Source organism: Mandrillus leucophaeus, unplaced genomic scaffold (genome assembly GCF_000951045.1).
Source record: "Mandrillus leucophaeus isolate KB7577 unplaced genomic scaffold, Mleu.le_1.0 Scaffold167, whole genome shotgun sequence".
Taxonomy (NCBI): Eukaryota; Metazoa; Chordata; class Mammalia; order Primates; family Cercopithecidae; genus Mandrillus; species Mandrillus leucophaeus.
This window is the reverse complement of record NW_012101665.1, coordinates 3,284,348-3,307,673: the sequence shown is the minus strand read 5'-3', so window position 1 is coordinate 3,307,673 and position 23,326 is coordinate 3,284,348.

Genomic DNA, 23,326 nt, shown 5'->3' with positions numbered 1-23,326 from the left:
AAATGCAAGTACGTAGAGTTTGTTTTGGCAAAATGTTGCAAAAATGTCTACTTTGCCTTGGGTTTACTTCTCTACCAGCTTCTGGTTCTATTGTCCTTGTATCCCCAAGGAGAATAATTTTTTTACCTTCTTAAGATTATTTACATATTAGAAGAAGACCAAAGCAAGGAAATCTGAAAGCAATTAAATTCCAATAACAAAATGTGAGATATGGAATTGGATTTTTTTTAAACAGCACTTTCTGGACTGCTTCGAATCACATCACCTAGTAAGCATTTACATTGCTTACACATAGATTGCTTTTTTGAGTTTCCACAATGCAAACATATGGCATAACAGATTTATGCTTAAGGTGTACACATTGTCCAACATTGGAAAACATACCAGACACCAAGCTTTAGGGCAAGAGATTTAGAACTGAATGAGGCATAGTCCCTGTCTTCCATGGGTCAAAATCTAATTAAACAGTAACATTGGACTATCAATACCTGCTAAATGATTGCTGTAGAAACTATATTCCAGAGATGAGAAGACAGCAAACATTTAGTGCAAGTCCATCTCATGCTAGATGCTGCAACATATTATCTCATGATACACCAAGCTACAGTGCAGATACATGCATATCTACTATCCTTATTTCCCATTTTCAGATAAGATGTTTAAAACTCAGGGAAGTTTATTTGATTTGAGGTATGTTGTAGAACCATGATTTCAACTTAGGCTCAATTAAGACAATACATAGATTATAAGTAAAGAATTTTAAGAGAGACGAGTTGGGAATTCAGAAAGTCTTGAAGAAAGTAAAAGTATTGCTTCCTGTCTTCAAAGTCCTTAATCTGGTTCCAGTCATTAATCTGGTTTCCAATATAAATGCTTACATGACTGCATTTATAGCCAATAACCAGGCTTTATTCAATTTTGAGAGAAAAATACAACTTGCTTGAAAAATTCAACTTTAAATTTCTAATTACATATTTATACTATACTTGACAATTTTTTAAAAATTTTGAAAAGAATAACTGGTGGTCCCTTTGCACAACAAATATAATACTGAAAAGCAATTTTATAAATAACGTAGCCAATTAATTAGTAATGTTCAAATATTTAAGGTTACAAATCAATTAACCTGTTAAATAAAATACATTTTAGTTTCTATCTTGACAAATGGGACTTAATATGACAAAATAAATGTGCAGAATTACATTATTAATATGACTGAAATTTGTCAAAACACCAAAGATGGCTGAAGTTATTCTTGTGTTTGCCTGAATGTTCTGTTGATGGGCTAATGATATCTGAATGAGTAATCAAATAAAACATACATAACTTATAAACTATTATGAATGTATTTTACAAAACTTATTATTTTGAGCAGAATCACTAATTTATGTTATTTTTACTCAAATTTGATATCATTTGATATTTAAATGTTCTTATGCAAGAAGCTATTGCATTCAAGTGGTTGGAAAAAAAGATTTGACAAATTAATTTATCCTTTTCCTTACCTAAAAATTTCCACCTGTCAAATCTTCCCCACACTCCAAAGCATAATCTGTCTCTGGCACTGTCAGAAATCCAACACTGAAAACTTCATAACATTTGGTAGTCACCTTTAGTTTAGTAGACTGATAGGATTTGGCTGTGTCCCCACCCAAATCTTACTGTGAATTGTAATAATCCCATGTGTCAAGGGTGGGGCCAGGTGGAGATAACTGAATCATGGGGGTGGTGTCCCCCATACTGTTCTCATGGTAGTGAATAAGTCTCATGAGATATCATGGTTTTACAAGTGGGAGTTCCCCTGTACAGCTGTCTTGACGGCTGCCATGTAAGACATTCCTTTGCTTCTCCTTTGCCTTCCACTATGATTGTGAGACCTCCCCAGCCATGTGGAACTGTGAGTCCATTAAACCTCTTTCCTTTATAAATTACCCAGGCAAGGATAGTCTTTATTAGCAGCGTGAGAACAGACTAATACACAAACACATGGCACAGGAGACGACCTATCTATTAGTCACATGAGGAGATGGTTACAGTCACAGGCACTAGTTGGAGCTGACTCACGTGGGCTTTAGAGAATCCATTGAGAGCATCTTTTCTGACCCTGAGGTTGTAATGTCACATTGGGAGCTTGACATTGGCCATAGGGGGAGCATTTACACCTTGGGATTCTGCACACATTATAAATTGGGTCCCCTTGACCAGTTGAGCAGGTTCTTAAACATCAGAACACCAATGGTTGTGGGTTGCACTGCATGTTGAATTCTGAACTGACCAAGATATCCACGTACACTTGAATACATTTAATTTGTGCATGGGCTTGTGATATGCAGAGCCCCTGAAAATACCCTTGAACTTTTCACAAAGGCCTCAGGGCACCACTGATTTCATTGGATTGTTATTTTTGAAATGGTTATAATAATTTTAGAGAGATGATTTTTTTCTTTTCAGGTGTCTATACATTTTATCCATTTGATATTTATTCTGTAATTAAATAAAGTTATATAGTTATGTGTTGGCCACTATAATGTGAAATAAATATCCATTTTCTTAGTCTAAATTGATGCAATGTTCTTAACCTGTTTCCTTTTTTTCATGGTTATTAGAGCAGATTTTATGTTACTGAGCATTGATGCAATTAAGAAAATGAAATGTTTCTGAATAAAAATATCTAGAGAAGTCTTGTGTGTGTGCTTGTGTGTGTGTTACTAAAATAGCATTAATTGCTTAACTTTTAGAAAGATGAATTTCAAACTTGAAAAGATTCTTGATTAGTAAAAAGCAAGATATCAATAAGAAGATGAAATATTCTAGGAAAAATAGTACTAGTTAGGTTAACTTTGTTAAATTACACTAATGTAGAACATTAAAAAATGAAAAGTTCACCATTTAATTCTCATTTTAGATAATCTAAAGAAGACAAAATGGCTCGAGTTGCCAGGAATTAAACGTGGTAATCAAGAAACTGATTTATACAGAAAAGAAGGAATTCATGTAACTACTCAACACAAAGCAGATCTTCCAATGTAGAATTATTCCCATCTTGTTCTCTGTATGATAAGTTTGCTTAGTCCAGAGCCTTGTCAATTCTTGTAACATACTCAGCTATTCATCCATTTCCCTCCAAGGCAACTAGATTAGTAATTCATACTTGGGCTTTATGAAAATAGTATCATAAAAATGTTTGAACATATGTTGACTCTCAAAGCCAGGTACTGTAACTTTTCCTCTGAGAATGAACTCAACTGAGTTGATTAAATATGTTTAATATATTGTAGGACTTACAATTATGAATTCATTTAGTCCAGAATACTTTTTATGCATATTTTGTTTATAAAAATAAGCTTGGCCAAAACTATGTTTTATTTAAAAAATTGAATTTGAAGTGAGTGTTTTCTCAGCTTCAAACTAGGATTTGTTTTCTTAGTTGAGCAGAAAGCTATTGTTCTGTGAAGAAGTACAGATGCTAAGGGATGCAAGAGAACATCATTTATTCCATGGTTTCCAAAGCAGGAGAAAGCAAGGAGTTGTTTAGCTGTATTTAATACATTCTTTCCAATGCCTATTTCCTGAATCTTCTGTCTATTATTTCAGCCATTATTGCTGTAAATTACTTGGGCTAGTGACTGAGGGTATGTGGAAGGACTTAGCCATGGGCTACATGGCACTGACCTCTAATCAGAGCTCTCCACTTGGCTCTCTTCGATTCCCTGGAAGCATTTCCACCTCTTTGCCTGCTCTGTCTGTTGCATGGTGGTATGATGTGACTTAGTGCAAATCACCACCTGAGGATTGAGATGACCAGTGTGCAGGGCCCATACTAGCTAGCTTTTCCAAAACAGAGGACAGCACACTGGAGAGAACTTGGATAAGAAGTGTCAGGTGCAAGGAGTCATGGTTTGATGATTACACTGTTCACCACTCTGCTTTTGCAATTCACTGGCAAAATGTCATTGCGAGCATTTTTAGCCCTAATTTTGTAACAGGGCTGACATAGAGAAGGGGGGAGGGGCAGTCACCTCAGTTGGAATTAAAAAGGAGCAGAGGAGTGAAAGCATAGGGCCAGTGGATTAAAAAAATCACAAAAACAGAACTTAGAAAAAGTCATGGTTCATAGTCAGTATTTCATGATCTGGAGAGGCATCATTTAAAATTATAAAAAAATTGTTTAAATGTAGGCCTTCATGGAACTATAGAAAGCAAATCAGGGGGATATCTCATAGAGTACAACTTCTTACTTATCTACACTCCCATGCATTTGTCAGAAATAAAAAGTTAAAAAGTGTTCTTTCTGATTGTATAATTTACTGATTTTTATCACCGAACATATTCCACATAGTTGAGAGCTGGAGGATCTTCTCACTAAGCCCAGGTCTTTGGTAGCTAGCTGTGCACATATTCCACATAGTTGAGAGCTGGAAGATCTTCTCACTAAGCCCAGGTCTTTGGTAGCTAGCTGTGGTGGCCATTGTGGAAGCACTGCCAGATCACCCCATTGGGACCCAGGCTCTCATTACTCTGGCTGCCGAGAGAATTGGAGATTCTCATCTAAGTCCCTCTGTGGGGATTGACCGAGGCCAATGAAATCCACCTCACCCAAGAACTCACACTAACCTCCCACTACATACCCTCCTGCCGAGCAACCCATATCCAATAAAGGTAAGTCCAGCCTCCATGCTTCCATGGGACAACTCTGAAAAGCCATCTTAGCTACAAAGCTCCTTGTGAATTTAGTGGAGGCCTTTATTGAGGGTGTCTCACGTTTAAATTCCTCACTCTGGCTGATCCTAGCTTCCCTCCCTCCCTCCACAAATGGTGATCCCAATAACCCACTTACACCCCAGTCTGTGTTCCAGAATCTGATTTCTTTGTAATATTGCTGATGAGAACTCGGTCTAACACAGTCTGATGCATTCTTGTTCACCAGGGCTGCCCTTACAGGCCTAGCCACCTGCACAGTAGGCCTTAACCTGTGAGCTCCTAACATTACAGGTCTTTAAACAATGTACACTCAGCCGGGCACGGGGGCTCACACCTGTAATCCCAGCACTTTGGGAGGCCGAGGTGGATGAATCACGAGGTCAAGAGATCGAGACCGTCCTGGCCAACACAGTGAAACCCCGTCTCAACTAAAAACAGAAAAATTAGCTGGGCGTGGTGGCGCAAGCCTGTAGTCCCAGCTACTTGGGAGGCTGAGGCAGGAGAATGGCTTGAACCCGGGAGGCGGAGGTTGCAGTGAGCCAAGACTGCACCACTGCACTCCGGCCTGGGCGACAGGGGGAAACTCCGCCTCAGAAAGTGTACATGTGTACACTCGTGTACAGTCACTGCTGCTACAGTGTGGCTGTTCTATTTGAAGGGCTCTAGTTAATCAATGCTGTGCAAAACTAGCTCTTCTGCTCCAAACTTCAGTCACATATGTTGATCCAGCCTTGTGGTGAATTTTATTTTGGGGCTGTTGGTTTCCTTTCTTGCAGAAAACCTTAGTTAAGACGATGAGAACCAATTAAAGAGAGTCTAGTTATATGAGATCACCGAAGAACAGATGTTTCAGGTATTAATCTCTTTCTTCCAGAATTTACCTTAGATTTTATTAAGATTTGCTCTTTCCTCTCCCCAACCCCTGCCATTATCAGGCCTGTAAATCTAAAGTTATTGGAAGGAGTAGTCTCTATTAGGCCACAGATGACCCTATTTTACTTTATTCTAATCATCATAGCCAAGAAGAGACATTCAAGTGTTAGGGAAGAGACAAATAAAATCTTCAAGAAAAGTTTTTCTATCCACTTAAGCAAAAAGAAGCAGGCAGCTTCCTCTAAAACAATAAAATTATTAATAAATAAAAGTAGTATGTAAACTCTCCAATTATTAATAAACAAAAATAGTACATAAACCTTCCACATATTATTAACTCTAATAATATTAACTACTAAAGACAAAAGGCTAAATAAAAATAGTAACAATTATATAACAAATTATTAACAATGGCAACTGTTCCATATGCCATCCTTTCCTGATTAGAAACTCTTTAAAATGTTTCTTAACACCTTTAATGAGATGATTAGAAACTTTTCTTTTGCAAATAATACACATATTAAGACATTTTCCCCTAAGTCTGGTCCTCTCTCTAGATATTGAAGAGTTTTCAGATGTTATGATTCTGGAGTTGATCATACGTATCTCCCATCCTTCATTCCTATTTTACTTCCAAACTCCTTGGGTTTTGTCTCTGTCAGCTTGCTTTCTACAGCTGTCTCCTTGCCTTATAAGTTACTGGAATGAAGTTCCAATGTGTTTTAAAAATTTCTTTTATATATCCTAAGGTCTTAATGTAAAATTTCTACTCCTCTATTACATAATTTTTCACTTTTCAAAACCTGGTCTCTTTGGAATTCTTACCAATGGAAGTAATGTTCAATTTCAGCAAATTGCATATGCAGAACTTCTTGTCCATGTCAAAAAATGTAAGGAAATAAATTAATGTACACTGGTATTTGACAGAAAAAGGGTTTTTAAACAAATGCATGCTCTCTCTTTTCTTTGTGTACATTTTGTTAATTTTGCATAAAATTCCCTTTCCTCCTTGGTGCACCTGGAAAAATAAAACGCCAGCTTATATTTGACTACTTCTTTGAAGCTTCTCTGACATCTTTATACTTCTCTGGCAATATTCATTGTGGCGTCTCTGTGCTGTGTAGATGTTATTACAATGGCAGTTACCTCTTGCATTTTAATAACAATTATTATTATTTTACTTATTTAATTTAATGTGTCTTTCTTCCTAATAGGCTTTGAGATTCTTGAAATGAAAATCTACATACCAATCATCTTTGTATTTCAATGTCTAGACTTATGCAGAGTATAGATAGGATATTCTGTAAATGTTAATGAAATTGTAAGGAAGGGGGTGTTTAGTTAAAGATGCTGAATAAAACCATTTTCTATTACATGGGAGTTTTAAAGATGGGTTAATTCACATGACTGCAAGAGGTACAGAGATGAGAAGAAATCACTCTGAATTAGTTGATGATAAATATTATTTTTAAAACACCATTAAGAAGCCTAGTTGATTGAGAAACAGGTTGCACTCTTACAAATAAACCAACATCTTTCTGCTGCATTTACTAATAGAAACCCCCATACAAAAATCTAGCTATGGGAAATACCTAAGAGAATGGAAAATTATAGAAGAGTGGACAAAAATCTAAAAATCTGGCCTCCACCTGGGACACTTTTATACTTAGAAACTGCTTGAGAGGAACAGCAATCACATTTTTACAGATGTTAATGCATTTCTGTACCTAGAAGTAATAGATATGTGCACATAATGGCTCTTGTCTGCTCAGGCTGAGCTCTGTATCATGCTTTGCTTGGCTTTTCTGTTCTTTCGCAGAGGAGACTGCTCGCAGCAGGAGAACTACCATGCTGAGAAATTGACAACACATGCTTATCTTTTAATGTGACTAATCCATTAAACAATAAACCAGGGCTTCATCTTCATTATTTCTTTACATGGGTCATGGACCATAGCATAATCTTAAATTTGTCTTTAGTTTTGGTGAAATAATGTTATTCTAATTCATGGAGGGATCCAGGAGGCTCTTTGTTGGCTATTGCATTTATTCTAACTAAATAATAGAATCTTGTAACTGGAAACAACTTTTTATATCATGAAACTGACATTCTTGTTTTATAGATGAGCAACCAGATAATAATACTTAATGTCTGACCCAGGGGTCTAGAGATGGAACTGAGGTCAGTGTTCTTTCCACTGCAGCAAGCTGACTTTATCATGTAAGCTTGTGTTTCCCTTTGAACACTGAGGAAGCCTGAATTCTTTAGAATAGAATGTCTGCATTTATAAATTATTTCTATGATGACTGACATTTTCCTTTTCCTCTGTGTAGGTAGAAGAATGGTCACAAAAGAGGGCCACACCCTAGTCTCAGGAACTTGTGGATATGTTGTCTTACATGGCAGAAGGAGTTTTAGAGGTGGTATTAAAATTACTGACGTTAATGTATGGAGATTATTGGGTGGGCTCCATGTGAATATGTGGGCCTTTAAAAGTGGAGAGAAGGGCAGAGCAGCAAGTCAGAAAGATAAGCTGAAACACGTTCTCTTTCAAAGCCCCAGAAGGACTTGACACACCATTGCTGGCTTTTAAGATGGAGGAAGGAATCCATGAGCCAAGGGATGCAGGCAGCCTCTAGAAGCTGGAAATGTCCAGCAAATTTCTCTCTCAGAGTCCCCAGAAGGAACACAACCCTGCTGACACCTTGCTTTAGGCCTGGTGAGACTCAAAGTACAGAAACCAACTGAGCCCATGAACTTCTGACTTCTAAGTTTGTGGCAAAATTTTACTGTAGCAATAGAAAACAAATGCACCCTCCTTCTCTATTCTCTTCATCTCCTCCAGTTTCACATCCTCCTATCATCATCATCACCATCATCACCACCACCATGGCCCTCTTTTATTGAGTGCCTATCAAGTAGGAGGCACGGGGCTTAGTGCTTCCTTGCCTCTATCTCTGACCTTTACCACAATCCCATCAGGTAGCTGTTATGAACTCCTCTTGACAAATGATAACTGAGATAACTGAGTGCTGGAAAGGCAAGCAACTTTTCATAGGCCACAGACATAAGAAGTATAGGATCCTAGGGAGCTATCTCTGGTTGAAAAATTATTTCAACTTTGTAGGCAGGCAAAAGCTATAATAGGCTATTGTTCATATTTTTCCTTTCCTTTCCCTTTCCCTTTCCCTTTCCCTTTCCCTCTCCCTTTCCCTTTCCTCGCCCTGTCACCCAGGCTAGAGTGTAGTGGTATGATCTGGGCTCACTGCAACCTCCGCATACTAGGTTCAACCAATTCTCCCTGCCTCGGCCTCTCAAGTAGCTGAAATTACAGGCGCCTGCTACCACGCCCAGCTAATTTTTGTATTTTTTCAGTAGAGATGGGGTTTCTCCATGTTGGCCGGCCAGGCTGGTCTTGAACTCCTGACCTCAAGTGATCTGCCCACCTCAGCCTCCCAAAGTGCTGGGATTACAGGCGTGAGCCACCACACCTGACCTCAATATAACTTTTTATGAAGAATCTAAAAAGACTTAAGAAAATAAAATTATTCTTCAAATTGATAAACTGTAGCATATGGGCAAGTGATTATTACCAGAGTTTAGTAGTACAGAAAGATGAAGTATTAATATGTACTTATAAACAATAAATTTTAAAGAAATTTAGCCATGATATCCAAATAAACACAGTATTTTGAGAGATTATATTTTGTTACAGTATGCAATGTAGTTAACATTCCATCTGCAAGCTTAGAGATTATTAAGGTTTTCCTATGTGATTTTACAAGAAGCCTTTAGATAAGGAGATTATTCTCGTCTCTTCATTGGCTGATCTAGAATTAAGTTCAAGTTAGCTAAACACTGCTGTATGTTTATGTAATCTGAATGAATTGGCTAGAAATATGTATTCTGGTCTCAGAGTACTGAAATGATTAAAAATACGCAGGGAGCAGATGCTTACCAAATACCATTTGCTGGTGATCCTCAACCTGTAGATACCAGGAAGCCCAGAGCTCAGGCGAGTCTGCGCTGCCACATGAGGATGCCTGGTGTGCAGTGCTGGGAGAAACCTAAAAAGACAAGGCTGTGTTATTGGAGGTTAGAAAGGGGACCTGGTGAACATCCTAGAAGGCCAGGAAGCCTAGAAAATGAAAAAGTGAAAAAGTAAAAGGCAGAAACAGAAATACAGGGAAAGAATGATAGCACAGGGCTAGAGACAAGAAAGAATATAGGAAGTATTCAAAGCAGAGCTATTACAAAGATACTTGAAAACATTATAAAAAAGGGCAGATTTGGTGTTTTGGGGTATAGCGTTTAGGATGAGCTAAGTTATAAGCCAAAGAACTTTTAGGATTGTTTTTTACACTCCCCACATTTTTATAATGGTTCACTTCTCACCGCACATAAAAATATTAAACCAATAGCTAACTAACATTTATTGAGCATTTACTATGTGGCGAAAGGGCTTGATTTATTGGTCATTAGTTCACATCGTTAGTGCAAAAAAAGAGCTGGGATTTGGGTCTAATTCTTTTTGACATCTAAGCCCATTCATTTTTAACCACTACACTGTAATTTTGAAGACACATAGAATTTATACTTGTGTCTGTCTAGTCAGGATAATTAAAGACTTTCACTTACACCCTGAAATCTTGAGACTGGGCCTCTGGAAAGCTAAATAAGAAATCACAGGGCCATGCTGATGCCTCACTGGACAAAGATGAATGGGTTCATGAGCAGGTCTCCCTCTCTCAGAGAGCCAGACCTCATCCTGTTTCTCATTATCTACAAGACATGGACAAAGAAAGCAGGGAATGAGGGTGGGGGTGGTGGGGAGGGCAGGACGGAGGTGGATTGAAGGTTGCCACCCAATAGCCATACTTTCAATTTTCTTTAGTAATAGAACACCAGTGCTATTCTTGATGTCAATGTTCTCCGCTCAAATGCTACTTTTGTAGCCCCCATTCCAGTTAGATATGCCAATATAGTTATGTTCTAGCCAATAAAACTACAGGGGAAGTAGTGTGAAACTTTCAAGAAGGCTCTTTAAAGAGAGCTTGATTAGGAGGAACACCACTTCGGTCCTCTGCCATTACTTTCTCTTGCTGCCTGAAGCAGATGGAATTGTTGAAGTTTAGCAGCTATTTTGTACCATGAGGTGACCTTGAGGATGAAAACCAGTATTAGGATGGTGGAGAAAACAAAACAAAACAAAACAAAACACAACACAACAGAACAAACTTCTTCAGTTACACCAGCACTGAACTTTATGCTCCTGGGCTTGAGAGAAAAATGGAATTCAGCGATCACTGAGACAGTGTTATTTTGAATTTTCTAATATATATAAGGTAACATAATCTTAACAGATACAATGGTTGGTTTAGTCTGAATTGTCATAGAAACAGACATCAGGATAGGATTTGACATGTAAAAGACGTATTGGAGAAAAAATCTGTGGTGAGAAAAGGGGAGGCAGCCAAAGGTAGTGAGGAGAGTCTTGCAAAGGAGAGTGGGAAGGAAGGAGGGTGACAGGGAGAGTCTCGGTCTGCAGTGCAGTTCTACAAAGGTTTTGGCCAGGCTGATGGAGGTCCTCACTCCAAAGCTGCCCATCTGAGGAGCTCTGCAATTCTCAGGCCTGGGTCTTGCCTAGTAGCTGTGGCAGGCACAGTCTTGCCATGTGTCCTGGTCTTTGGCTGAGAGCAGTGATCGTGGTGGTGGATTCAGAGCCCAGAAACTAGCGCCATTCGTTAGTCATATTTCTCGCAGCAAGAGAGCATGGTGCATTTGCATGGCCTCCAGAGCAGCCCGGCTTTGTTTGTATCTGTTTGTGCTTAGACTCCTCCTCCTCAAAAATATTCTTAGAGATGGCAGCGGTGGCAAACTGGCCAAAAACATTTCAACTAGGACAAGGCCAAAAATGATGACACTGGTGGCCTCTTGTTACTGGCGTCCCTCAGTGGTCAATGTGTCTGTCATGGACTGAATCCATTTTGAAGGTGAGAGTAAGAAAGCACACTTTTGTGGTTTCTCCCAGTTTGGAAAGTTAAATGGGGACTGAGAACTCTTAACATAGATTAGGTGACTGCCAGCCCAAGGCTGGCCTGAGAAGCCCGTCTGGATGTGGAGGATGTTGGTCTCCCTCCTGCTACACTGAAGTCTGCCCAATGCCACAACTCAGAGCTACCACTAGCAGCAACACACTGCCAGGAACGTCAGGTCCATAAATGCACTACAAAGGCTATAAATGGAAAATGTGCTTTTCCTATTGACTTGCTTGTATAAATAGCTTAGAGATGTTTTCCAAGTGCAAATCCCTAACACTTTTAAAATTTTATTTCACCCAGTGGGAAGAAAATACTCATTAAAGGATCCACAAACTTCAGCTTCTTGGCAGGAATTTTCAGCTCATTACATGGTAATTAATACTAATCTATATGCTAAAAAATAAAAAAAAAACCATTTTCTTTGTTCCGATTTTTATACTGCTTCTCTGCCAGACAGCCAATAAAGCTAAAAAAGAATTCTTTGTTTTTTTAAAAAGTCTATAATGCACAGAAAAAAATTTTGTGCCTAGGCTAAAGAAATCTATACATTTTTAGTTTCAGGATAATACAAGTTTATTGTTATTTTTAAAATTACTAATATTGCTACCACACATTGCAACAACTCTAGGCCCAACAACTATTTTAAAAAAATGCAAGTAATAGTTAAGAATTTGAAAACTTTTAAAATCCACTTTTTAGATATGGTTTTATCTGGATTAGATTACTTAAAAATGTGACCTCACTAACTGAGATAATATTTCATATTGCATCTGGTATCAGATATGCCAGGATCATTGCAGATTTAAAAGCATGGTCTCTGATGATTATTCCAAACTCTGCTATAGAGAATAAATGAGAGACAAGAAGTCTGTTTCTTAAAAACGAGAAATATAGAGTGTATTTGCTTACACTTCTGAACTCATAATTTTTGGAAAAATTGTTATGACTTATAAGAGAGGACTGAAAAGATATAGCTTTCATTTTTCTAAGATTTTTGGAAATAATTCTGATGATGACTATGGTGATGAATATGAAAATGATGAAGAAAGTAAACAAGATATAGGAATAGGAATGGGGATGACAATTTGGAAATGAAATTGACATTAAGGGCTTACTATAAATAAGGTACTGGATGTGGGCATTACATTTGTTGTGAATTTAAATTATATAAATTTCAAATAATATGAATTGCATATTACAGTTTCACTCTATGCAAAAAAATTGAAACTATGCAAACCTTCCCAAGTTAAAAATTCATGAAAATACTGAATATTTACAAAGATGGCAGGCATGGGGAATTGGTAAAATGTGTTTATGCCATTGCCATATTGTTGCCTCATTTTAACCAGAAACACTAATACCTGCTATTCTTTCTTAAGATTGGATTTGCAATTGTGCCAGTTTTGAGTTATGTCAAGTCTTCAGAAGTAGATCCCTTTCATGCACTGTGACTACCATCCACTGTGTTTCAGGGATGGCCACTTGAAACATGCAATAATTGTCATTAGGGGGTCCCTTAGTCCAGTGAGGGAGATGAAGAAATATATAGGGTGAGTGGAATAAGGTGAGATGTAAAATGACGAACATGAGTAGAATGTTTTCAAAGTACAGAGAAGGGACACATGACACAACTTTGGAGGCAGGTAAGACATTCTAAGGGAACTATTGTCTGAGTTGACTCATGCAGGTAAGTAGAAGTTAGCCCAGGAAATTGTTGGCTGGATGGGTGGACTGTAGGAGGGAAAGGACATTCAGGTAGAAGAAACAACATATGCAAAGACATGGAGATAAGCATTTTGGATAGTCTGGAGCACGATGAGCAAGGAGGCTGGGGAGGTAGTTGGCAGCCATATTATTCAAGGATATGCCAAGGAGCATGAACAAAACAGAGGTACTCATACTTGCTTCCTAGACTTTATGAAGCAGAATGATGTGGCCAAATTTGTTTTATAGGAATCATTCTGAAAGCAGTATGGAGGATGACTGGTAGGAGGCAGAAAAAGCCAATGTTAGACATGATGGGGGTCAAAACCAAGGCAGGAGTAGTTGGGAAAGGTGAAAAAGGGTTAGATTGGGTGACCAGTATGCAGAAAATAAATAAGTCTTGGTAACAGATTTGTTTGGGGCTGGGGAAGGAAGAGCTGTGGTTAAGAATGGATGTGTGGATATATGGAGACATAAGGATAGAAGTAACAAGACTTATAGACCAGTTGGATATGGGTGCTAAGCTACAAAATAGAGTTTATTATAAATAGTGCATTTTGGGCTTTGATCATGTGTAGTGAACGATTAGCTTAGCAGGTCTGAATTGTTCAAACCCTGCATATTCCAAAAAAAAAAACCCCAACCGGGCCCTGTCCATCTCCTGAAAGATAATCCTTGAGCCTTTGGAATATCCTGTTTTTTAGGAGTGTCTTTATTTACCTAAGGCTTTGGGTTGTGCCAGGTCATCCATGCAAACAATGCAATTTATGGTGGGAGCCTTAGGTCATGCAGTATCAACTTAACCTCTGGAAGGAATGGACACTAAATAACTAATGCTAGCCATGTGGACAGTGAGCCACAACTATGTGACCAAACCCCAATAAAAATCTTGGACCACAAGGCTTGGGGAACCTCCCTGGTCGGTAGTACTTGGTGTGTGCTGACACACATTGTTACTGGGAGGATTAAGCAATATCTGTAAGAATCCACAGGGAGAGGACAATTGGAAGCTTGTGCCTGGTTTCATCTGTTCTCTGCCCCATGTGCCTTTTACCTTTGCCTATTTTAATCAGTATCCTCTCATTACAACAAACTGTAACAGTGGATATTAGAGATTTTCTGTGGTCTGCAAGCCTCTCTAGAGAATTACTGAAGCTGAGAATGGTTTCAGTGGCCCCCAAGTACAAGTAATCAACTGGGTAAATGGGGGTGCCATCCATGGAGCCAGGGAATATATGAAGAGAATCCGATTTGGAGGAAAAGATGAGTTCAACTTTGAACATAATGGGTTGAGGTGCTTGGGGATCATCAAGTGGAGATGTCTGGTAAGAAGTATTTATAACATGGAATGGAAGAGAAAGGACTAAGCCAGAGCCATGACTCTGGGAACTGTAACTATGGAGATGTTATTCAAATTTGTGTGTATAGATGAGATTGCCCTGAGAATAAGAAGAGAAGAAAGTTAAAGAGAGAATCATGGGGAGCCTCAATCTTTTTTCTTCTTTTTCTTTTTTATTTTTTTTGGTGGCAGGGTCTCACTCTGTCACCCAGGCTGGAGTGCAGTGGCACTATCATGGCTCAGTGAAGCCACAACCTCATGGGCTCAAGTCGTCCTCCCACCATAGTCTCTCAAGTAGCTGGAACCACAGGTGTGCCATCACATCTAGCTAATTTTAAAATATTTTGTAGTGATGAGGTCTCCTATGTTGCCCAGGCTGATCTGGAACTCCCAGGCTCAAGCAATACCCCTACTTCAGTCTCCCAGACTGCTGGGATTATAAGCATGAGTCACCACCCCAGGCCAGACCCCCAATCTTTAAGGCAAAGAAAACTTTCTTAAAACCAGGATGAAATAAAGAAATAAGTGGTATCTCAAACACCAAGGGAGAAAGAACTATGTCTAATAACATCAAAAAGATCAAGTAATACTAGAAATGCAGAGTATTACCTGAATTTTTAAATGGTGGCATTGGCCTGCCCTCCCCATTATATATATGAAGAAACAGAGACTCAAAGAGCTATGATAACTCGACAGAAGTCACCAAGAAAGTAGCACACGGTAGACAGCCCATGCTGTTCCCACAAAATCCTCCAACTGGGCAGTCTCAGTCATTATTTCAGAGGCCATCCTGGACTTCCTCTGTGCACAAAGCCTTCCCTAACCTTGCCAGCTCACTCTGCTCTCTCCCTTTAGCACTCAGACTGCTGCACATGTACTTTATAAAGAGTCACGCTATCACTCCACTTGATCTTAGCCAAAAGGCCAAGAAGTGATCACTCTCTCTCTCAGTGAGAGTTTAGGCAGGGAATTACATTTCAAAGCATAGCTATGCAAGGCTATGCATTACAACATACTTTCTGACTCCCTATTTTTGTGATGTTGCTTCAGATATAAAAAACTAAATGTCACCCCAGGGTTGTATATACTGTAAGAACAAAAGAATCAGTCTATAGCGGTTTTATTATGAATCCAATTTGTAGATTACTGTAACTTTAAAAACATCTTCTTCCGGCAATAGGGGGAAATGATATAGCGAGACAGCAAAACTGGTGAGGAGTGAACAGAGTGAAAACTCCACCTCTTTCCTCTGGGGAAGGTAATGAAGGGTTGGGGATGGTAAAGTATTTACAAGAGTTTAATTTAACACGAGGAAAGTTGTTAGGATGATCCAGGTGAAACACTGGACAAAATAAGACATTAAAATAAAAAAAGAGGGGGTGAAATTATAAATGTTGACTGTGAGACAAGTGGGCAAATTGGTTCCTGGGAATACGGGCCGGGCATGGTGGCTCACACCTATAATCCCAACACTTTGGGAGGCCGAGGCGGGTGGATCACGTGACGTCAGGAGTTCGAGACCAGCCTGGCCAACATGGTGAAACCCCATCCCTACTAAAAATATTTAAAAAATTATCTGGGCGTGGTTGTGGGCACCTGTAATCCCAGCTACTCGGGAGCCTGAGGCAGAAGAATTGCTTGAACCCAGGAGATAGAGGTTGCAGTGAGCCAACACAGTGCCACTGCACTCCAGGCTAGGCAACAGAATGAGTCTGTCTCAAAAAAAAAAAAAAAAAAGAAAGGAGTTATTTTTCTTGGCTAACCTTGTTTGTCTCTGGGTACTTTGAGCGATGGCAGACTGAGCTGGTGAAGACCCTCACATTAAAATTGAGGGTGTCTGCTCAGAAGTGGTTGTCAAGATATTTCATGCTCTTGCTCACATATATTTTCTTATTTCAGGCTGAGTTTTAAAGTTCTGAACATACGCAAAGAAAATGGGAAGTTTAAATTTCAATATGTTACCTGCAGATTAAACGTGTTTTGTGTCTTCTGTTTCAATGACCACTGTGGTTGAGGTGCTACGAGTGCCTACAATATGATGAGTGCCTACAATATGATGGTGGCTGTGGAGTTCGTGAGTGAAACATCATTGTTCCATTAAACAGCTCTTTTCAGAAGTTTGGGGAGAGAATAAAGAACCATTTTCTAAAGCTAGTCACCTGGCTTCAGTGAAATCATTATTGATAGTTTTGAATATGAGAAGTTGACACTTAATACCTACTGGTCCATTCAAGGTGTATTCTTTCCTCAAAAGATATTTATAAGTGACTTGATGCAAAACTGAGGCAATGAGAATGCATTAAAATAGTTCCAAAAGTCCTGTGCAATTTCTCATGCAACTACTTTAGCAACTTACAACCGAATTACCAATGATATAGTTAGACTTTCCAAAAATGGGAGCTTCTACCACTGAAAATGATTTATTGGTAGAAATTGTACCATTACCAATTATTTGTGATTTTTAGGAGATAATTAGGGTTGAAGTTTCCCAGCAGATGTTAAAATCATTAATTTATGAGGAAATTCTTCTCTGGGGAACTTTCAGTTGATGTATGCAAAATTAGTTTCAAGTTTGTGGAGAATTTCTAAAGAAAATTTCTTTTGGAAGTTCATCGCTAAAAATTTTCCTAAAAATTAAGTGGAATATGATGTAACTCAATAGAAAAATAAATATTTAAATATAATGTTTTTTCTTCAAGGTCTTTTTGCATAGTAGTGAAGTTATCAAGCCAAAAAAAACCTTTCTGAGCAAAAATTTTTACAGCAAATCATAAACTGATAGAGTTATTTATTCTAACCATCTCACTTTACAGATGAGGAAACTGAGGTTATTAAAATGCCATGAGATTTGTCCAGGGTTGTTGGAGTAAAGTACACCTGGATAACTAGAGGTCTCAACTTCCAGACCAGAGATCTTTGGTTAATTAACTTAAGCGTCCAGTTTCCTTAGAAGCTGAGATTCCTTCCCAACATGCAAGTTTCTCTTTTTCCATTATCATAGAGAAACTACTTTTGAGATTGGCTAAATGATTTAACTCCTTGAACTGCCTGGAAAACATAGTGTAAATTTTGATGTTTGAACATTTACCTGATTTCCCAGCAAACGGGGAAAAATGACCTAGGGTTATGCTTTAATCCTCTATAGTTGCAGGAATAAAGTTTACTCCACAATCCAGGGTTAAAGAAATGCCATCTTACCTTTAAACATGGGGTAGTAAGAAATTATGTATCAGTCGTTTCTGGAATAATCTTCCCCACTGATCAGGGTCAAATAAAGGTTTCAGCGATCTTACCTAATGCAGAACATCCAGGAATGCTCTCTCTGATTTGCCCCTTTTCCCCATATCTTGGTCTTTGTAAAAAGCAGTATATTGGGGTGGGCTTGGAGAGGAAGCACCCTGGAGTCAGAATGCTTGGTTGTAAATTCTAGCTTCATTCCTTGATAGCTGTTGTAGTGAGTTGAATGAATGATGGTACCCCCCACAAAATGTGTCCATGTCCTAATAGTCCAGCCCTGTGAATGTGACTTTATTTGGAAGGAAAGGTATTTGCAGAAGTCATGTAGGTTAAGACTCTCAATCATCCTGGCCCTAAATGGAATGACAAATGTCCTTAGAAGAAGGAGAGAAGACACAGACAGAGCAGGAGACCATGAGAAGATGGAGGCAGAGATAGGAATGACACAGTCACAAGCCAAGGAATCCCAGGAGCCACTCAAAACTGGGAGAGGCAGAGGAGGATTCTTCGATAGTGCCTCTGGGGGGATTGTGACCCTGCCAACACGGTGATTTTGTACTTCTGTTCCCCAGAACTGTGAGAGAATAAATTTTTGTTGTTTTAAGCCTCCAAGTTTGTGGTAATTTGTTACAGCAACCACAGAAAACTAATATAGTGGAGTGACCATGGGCGAGTCAGTTCTCTGTCAGTTTCCTCCTGTTTATAATGAGGATGGTGATATTAGTGCTTACCTGGTAGTGTTGTTATAAGGATAAATAAGTCAATAGAGTGCTTAGAATGACACTGCAACATAGTAAGAGCCCAATACACATTAGGCCTTGTGTTATGAGTCCATGCTGATACTACTGATAAGGCTACATGGACTTTTGAGGGCCTGCTTCTCTGCTTCTGTTATGCAAAACATGGGGAAAGTATGGCTTGTGGACTCCAGGGCCCTATTACCTTGCACCCAACTTTCCTAGGTGCTCCCTGCAGTCCTCCCCATTTGAGTAGGTGGGTCTTCCCTGGCAGTGAGAGAGAGCAAGCAACAGGTCGTAACTACACAATTGACATCCTATTTCCTTTTCTACTATAAAGACATAATGCTCATCTTTCTTTTCAGGGAGAAAAAGATGTTAATGTCTCAGTTTTTTTGAACTTACCACATTATACACTTTAAACTAAGAAATCAACTAGTTTCTTCTAAAACTTTGTGATGTTTTTACCTATGGTAGAAAAGAGTGATTTCTTTCTAATTTGTGTTGCTAATCTGGATGGTTTATCTAAACTGTGGCTTGATTGAGGACAGAGGCTGTATCATGCATCCTTTGACCCCATGGTGCCTTGCTCTGTGCCTTACATCTGGTAGGTGTAGTCAATATGCAATTATGTGATTGGCTATGGAGCAACTGAATTGCAATGCTTCTGAGCTGAGACACATAAAAAGTTTTAGAGCATTAAAAATGAGAGACTGGTTTTTCTTTGAAACCCAAGGCAGAAAGTCCCCTACCACTAAAAAGAAAGTTTTAAAAATTTCCTATTTTGACCACATAGCCATCATCAATCCTTCAAGACATTGATTTTACCCATTCACATATTGTTCCTTCTTCTTCAATGCTCTCCTCCTCCTTGTAGACATCTCCTTGTAAACCTAGAAAACCCCCACTCAGTCTTCACTTCCCAAGTGGAACAGCAATGCTCAAGGAAGTCTTCTTCTTTTTTCTTTAGATACAGGGTCGTGCTCTATAGCCTGGGCTCCAGTGCAGTGATACAATCATAGCTTACTGTACCCTTGAATTCCTGGATTCAAGGGATCCTGTTGCGTCAGCCTCCAAAATAGCTAGGATTACAGGTACGTGTCACCATAAAAAATTTTAAAAAACTAAATTAAAAAAAAGATTTCTAGATACAGGGTGTCATTATGTTTCCCATGCTGTTCCTCAATTCCTGGGTTCAAGCAGTTCTTCCACCTCAGCATCCCATGTAGAATGAAGATTTTTTGGATGCTCCTAATATTGACTCTTGTTCCTACCACTATCATGACATGTGTCACATAAAACTGTAATTATTTACTTGCATTTATTTATTTTTAAAAATGTTTTAAATTATAATTTAAGTTATGGGATACATGTGCAGAATGTGCAGGTTTGTTACATAGGTATACACGTGCCATGGTGGTTTGCTGCACCCATCAATCCGTCATCTACATTAGATATTTCTCCTAATGTTATCCTTCCCCCAGCCCCGCACCCCTGACAGGCCCAGTGTGTGATGTTCCCCTCCCTGTGTCCATGTGTTCTCATTGTTCAGCCTCCACTTACGAGTGGAAATATGGAGTGTTTGGTTTTCTGTTCCTGGGTTAGTTTGCTGAGAATGATGGTTTCCAGCTTCATCCATGTCCCAGCAAAGGACATGAACTCATCCTTCTTTGTGACTGCATAGTAATTCATGGTGTATATGTGCCTCACTTTCTTTATCCAGTCTATCATTGATGGGCATTTGGGTTGGTTCCAAGACTTTGCTATTGTGAGCAGTGCTGCAATAAACATACATGTACATGTATCTTTATGGTAGAATGATTTATAATCCTTTGGGTATATACCCAGTAAGGGGATTGCTGGGTCAAATGGTATTTTTTGGTTCTAGATCCTTGAGGAATCGCCATACTGTCTTCCACAATGGTTGAACTAATTTACTCTCCCACCAACAGTGTAAAAGCATTCCTATTTCTTCACATCCTCTCTAGCATCTGTTGTTTCCCCACTTTTTAATGATTGCCATTCTAACTAACCTGAGATGGTATCTCATTGTGGTTTTGATTTGCATTTCTCTAAAGACCAGTGATGATGAACTTTTTTTCATACGTTTGTTGGCTACATAAATGTCTTCTTTGAGAAGTGTCTGTTCATATCCTTCGCCCACTTTTTGATGGGATTGTTTGTTTTTTTCTTGTAAATTTGTTTAAGTTCCTTGTAGATTCTGGATATTAGCACGTTGTCAGACAGATTGCAAAAATTTTCTCCTATTCTGTACGTTGCCTGTTCACCTTGATGATAGTTGCTTTTGCTGTGCAGAAGCTCTTTAGTTTAATTAGATCCCATTTGTCAATTTTGGCTTTTGTTGCCATTGCTTTTGGTGTTTTAGCCATGAAGTCTTTGTCCATGCCTATGTCCTGAATGGTATTGCTTAGGTTTCCTTCTAGGGTTTTTATGGTTTTAGGTTTTATGTTTAAGTCTTTAATGATATGTAACAAACCTGCACATTGTGCACATGTACCCTAGAACTTAAAGTACAATAAAAAAAAAAAGAAAAAAAGAAAAAAAAAAAAAAGAAAATTCTTTCCTCATTGCTTGTTTTCATCAGGTTTGTCAAAGATCAGATGGTTGTAGATGTGTGGCGTTATTTCTGAGGCCTCTGTTCTGTTCCATTGGTCTATATATCTGTTTTGGTACCAGTACCATGCTGTTTTGGTTACTGTAGACTTGTAGTATAGTTTGAAGTCAGATAGCTAGTGTGATACCTCCAGGTTTGTTCTTTTTGCTTAGGATTGTCTTGGCTATACGACTCTTTTTTGGTTCCATATGAAATTTTAAGTAATTTTTTCTAATTCTGTGAAGAAAGTCAATGGTAGCTTGATGGGGATAGTATTAAATCTATAAATTACTTCGGGCAGTATGGCCATTTTCACGATATTGATTCTTCCTATCCATGAGCATGGAATGCTTTTCTATTTGTTTGTGTCCTCTCTTATTTCCTTGAGCAGTGGTTTGTAGTTCTCCTTGAAGAGGTCCTTCACATCCCTTGTAAGTTGTATTCCTAGGTATTTTATTCTCTTTGTAGCGATTGTGAATGGGAATTCATTCATGATTTGGCTCTTTGTTTGTCTGTTATTGGTGCATAGGAATGCTTGTGATTTTTGCACATTGATTTTGTATCCTGAGACTTTGCTGAAGTTGCTTATCAGCTTAAGGAGATTTTTGGGCTTAGATAATGGGGTTTTCTAAATATACAATTATGTCATCTGCAAACAGATACTATTTGACTTCCTCTCTTCCTATTTCGACACCCTTTATTTCTTTCTCTTGCCTGATTGCCCTGGCTAGAACTTCCAATACTATGTTGAATAGGAGTGGTGGGAGAGGGCATCCTTATCTTGTGCCAGTTTTCAAAGGGAATGCTTCCAGCTTTTGCCAGTTAGTTTGATATAGGCTGTGGGTTTGTGATAAATAGCTCTTATTATTTTGAGATACATTCCTTCAATATCTAGTTCACTGAGAGTTTTTAGAATGAAGGGATGTTGAATTTTATCAAAGGCCTTTTCTGCACCTTTTGAGATAATCATGTGGTTTTTGTCACTGGTTCTGTTAATGTGATGGATTACATTTATTGATTTGTATATGTTGAACCAGCCTTGCATCCCAGATATGAAGCTGACTTGATCTTGGTGGATAAGCTTTTTGATGTGCTGCTGGATTCAGTTTGCCAATATTTTATTGAGGACTTTCACATTGATGTTCATCAGGGATATTGGCCTGAAATTTTCTTGTTTTTGTTGTGTCTCTGCCAGGTTTTGGTATCAGGATGATGCTGGCATCATAAAAGGAGTTAGGGAGGAGTCCCTCTTTTTCTATTGTTTGGAATAGTTTCAGAAGGAAGGGTACCAGCTCCTCTTTGTACTTCTGGTAGAATTCGGCTGTGAATCCATCTGATCCTGGGCTTTTTTTGGTTGGTAGTCTATTAATTACTGCCTCAATTTCAGAACTTGTTATTGGTCTATTCAGGGATTTGACTTCTTCCTAGTCTTGGGAGGGTGCATGTGTCCAGGAATTTATCCATTTCTTCTAGATTTTCTAGTTTATTTGCACAGAGATGTTTGTAGTATTCTCCGATGATAGTTTGTATTTCTGTGGGATCAGTGGTGATATCTCCTTTATCATTTTTTCTTGTGTCTATTTTTTTCTTCTCTCTTTTCTCTTTTATTAGTCTGGCTAGTGGTCTATTTTGTTAATCTTTTAAAAAATCAGCTCCTGGATTCATTGCTTTTTTGAAGGGTTTTTCATGTCTCTATCTCCTTCAGTTCTGCTTTGATCTTCGTTATTTCTTGTCTTCTGCTAGCTTTTGAATTTGTTTGCTCTTGCTTCTCTAGTTCTTTTAATTGTGATGTTAGGGTGTTGATTTTAGATCTTTTCTGCTGCTTTCTCCTGTGGGCATTTAGTGCTATAAATTTCCCTCTAAACACTGCTTTAGTTGTGTCCTAGAGATTCTGGTATGTTGTGTCTTTGTTCTTATTGGTTTCAGAAAACTTAATTATTTCTGCCTTCATTTCATTATTTATCCAGTAGTCATTCAGGAGCAGGTTGTTCAGTTTCCATGTAGTTGTGTGGTTTTGAGTGAGTTTCTTAATCCTGAGTTCTAATTTGATTGCACTGTGGTCTGGGAGACAGTTTGTTAT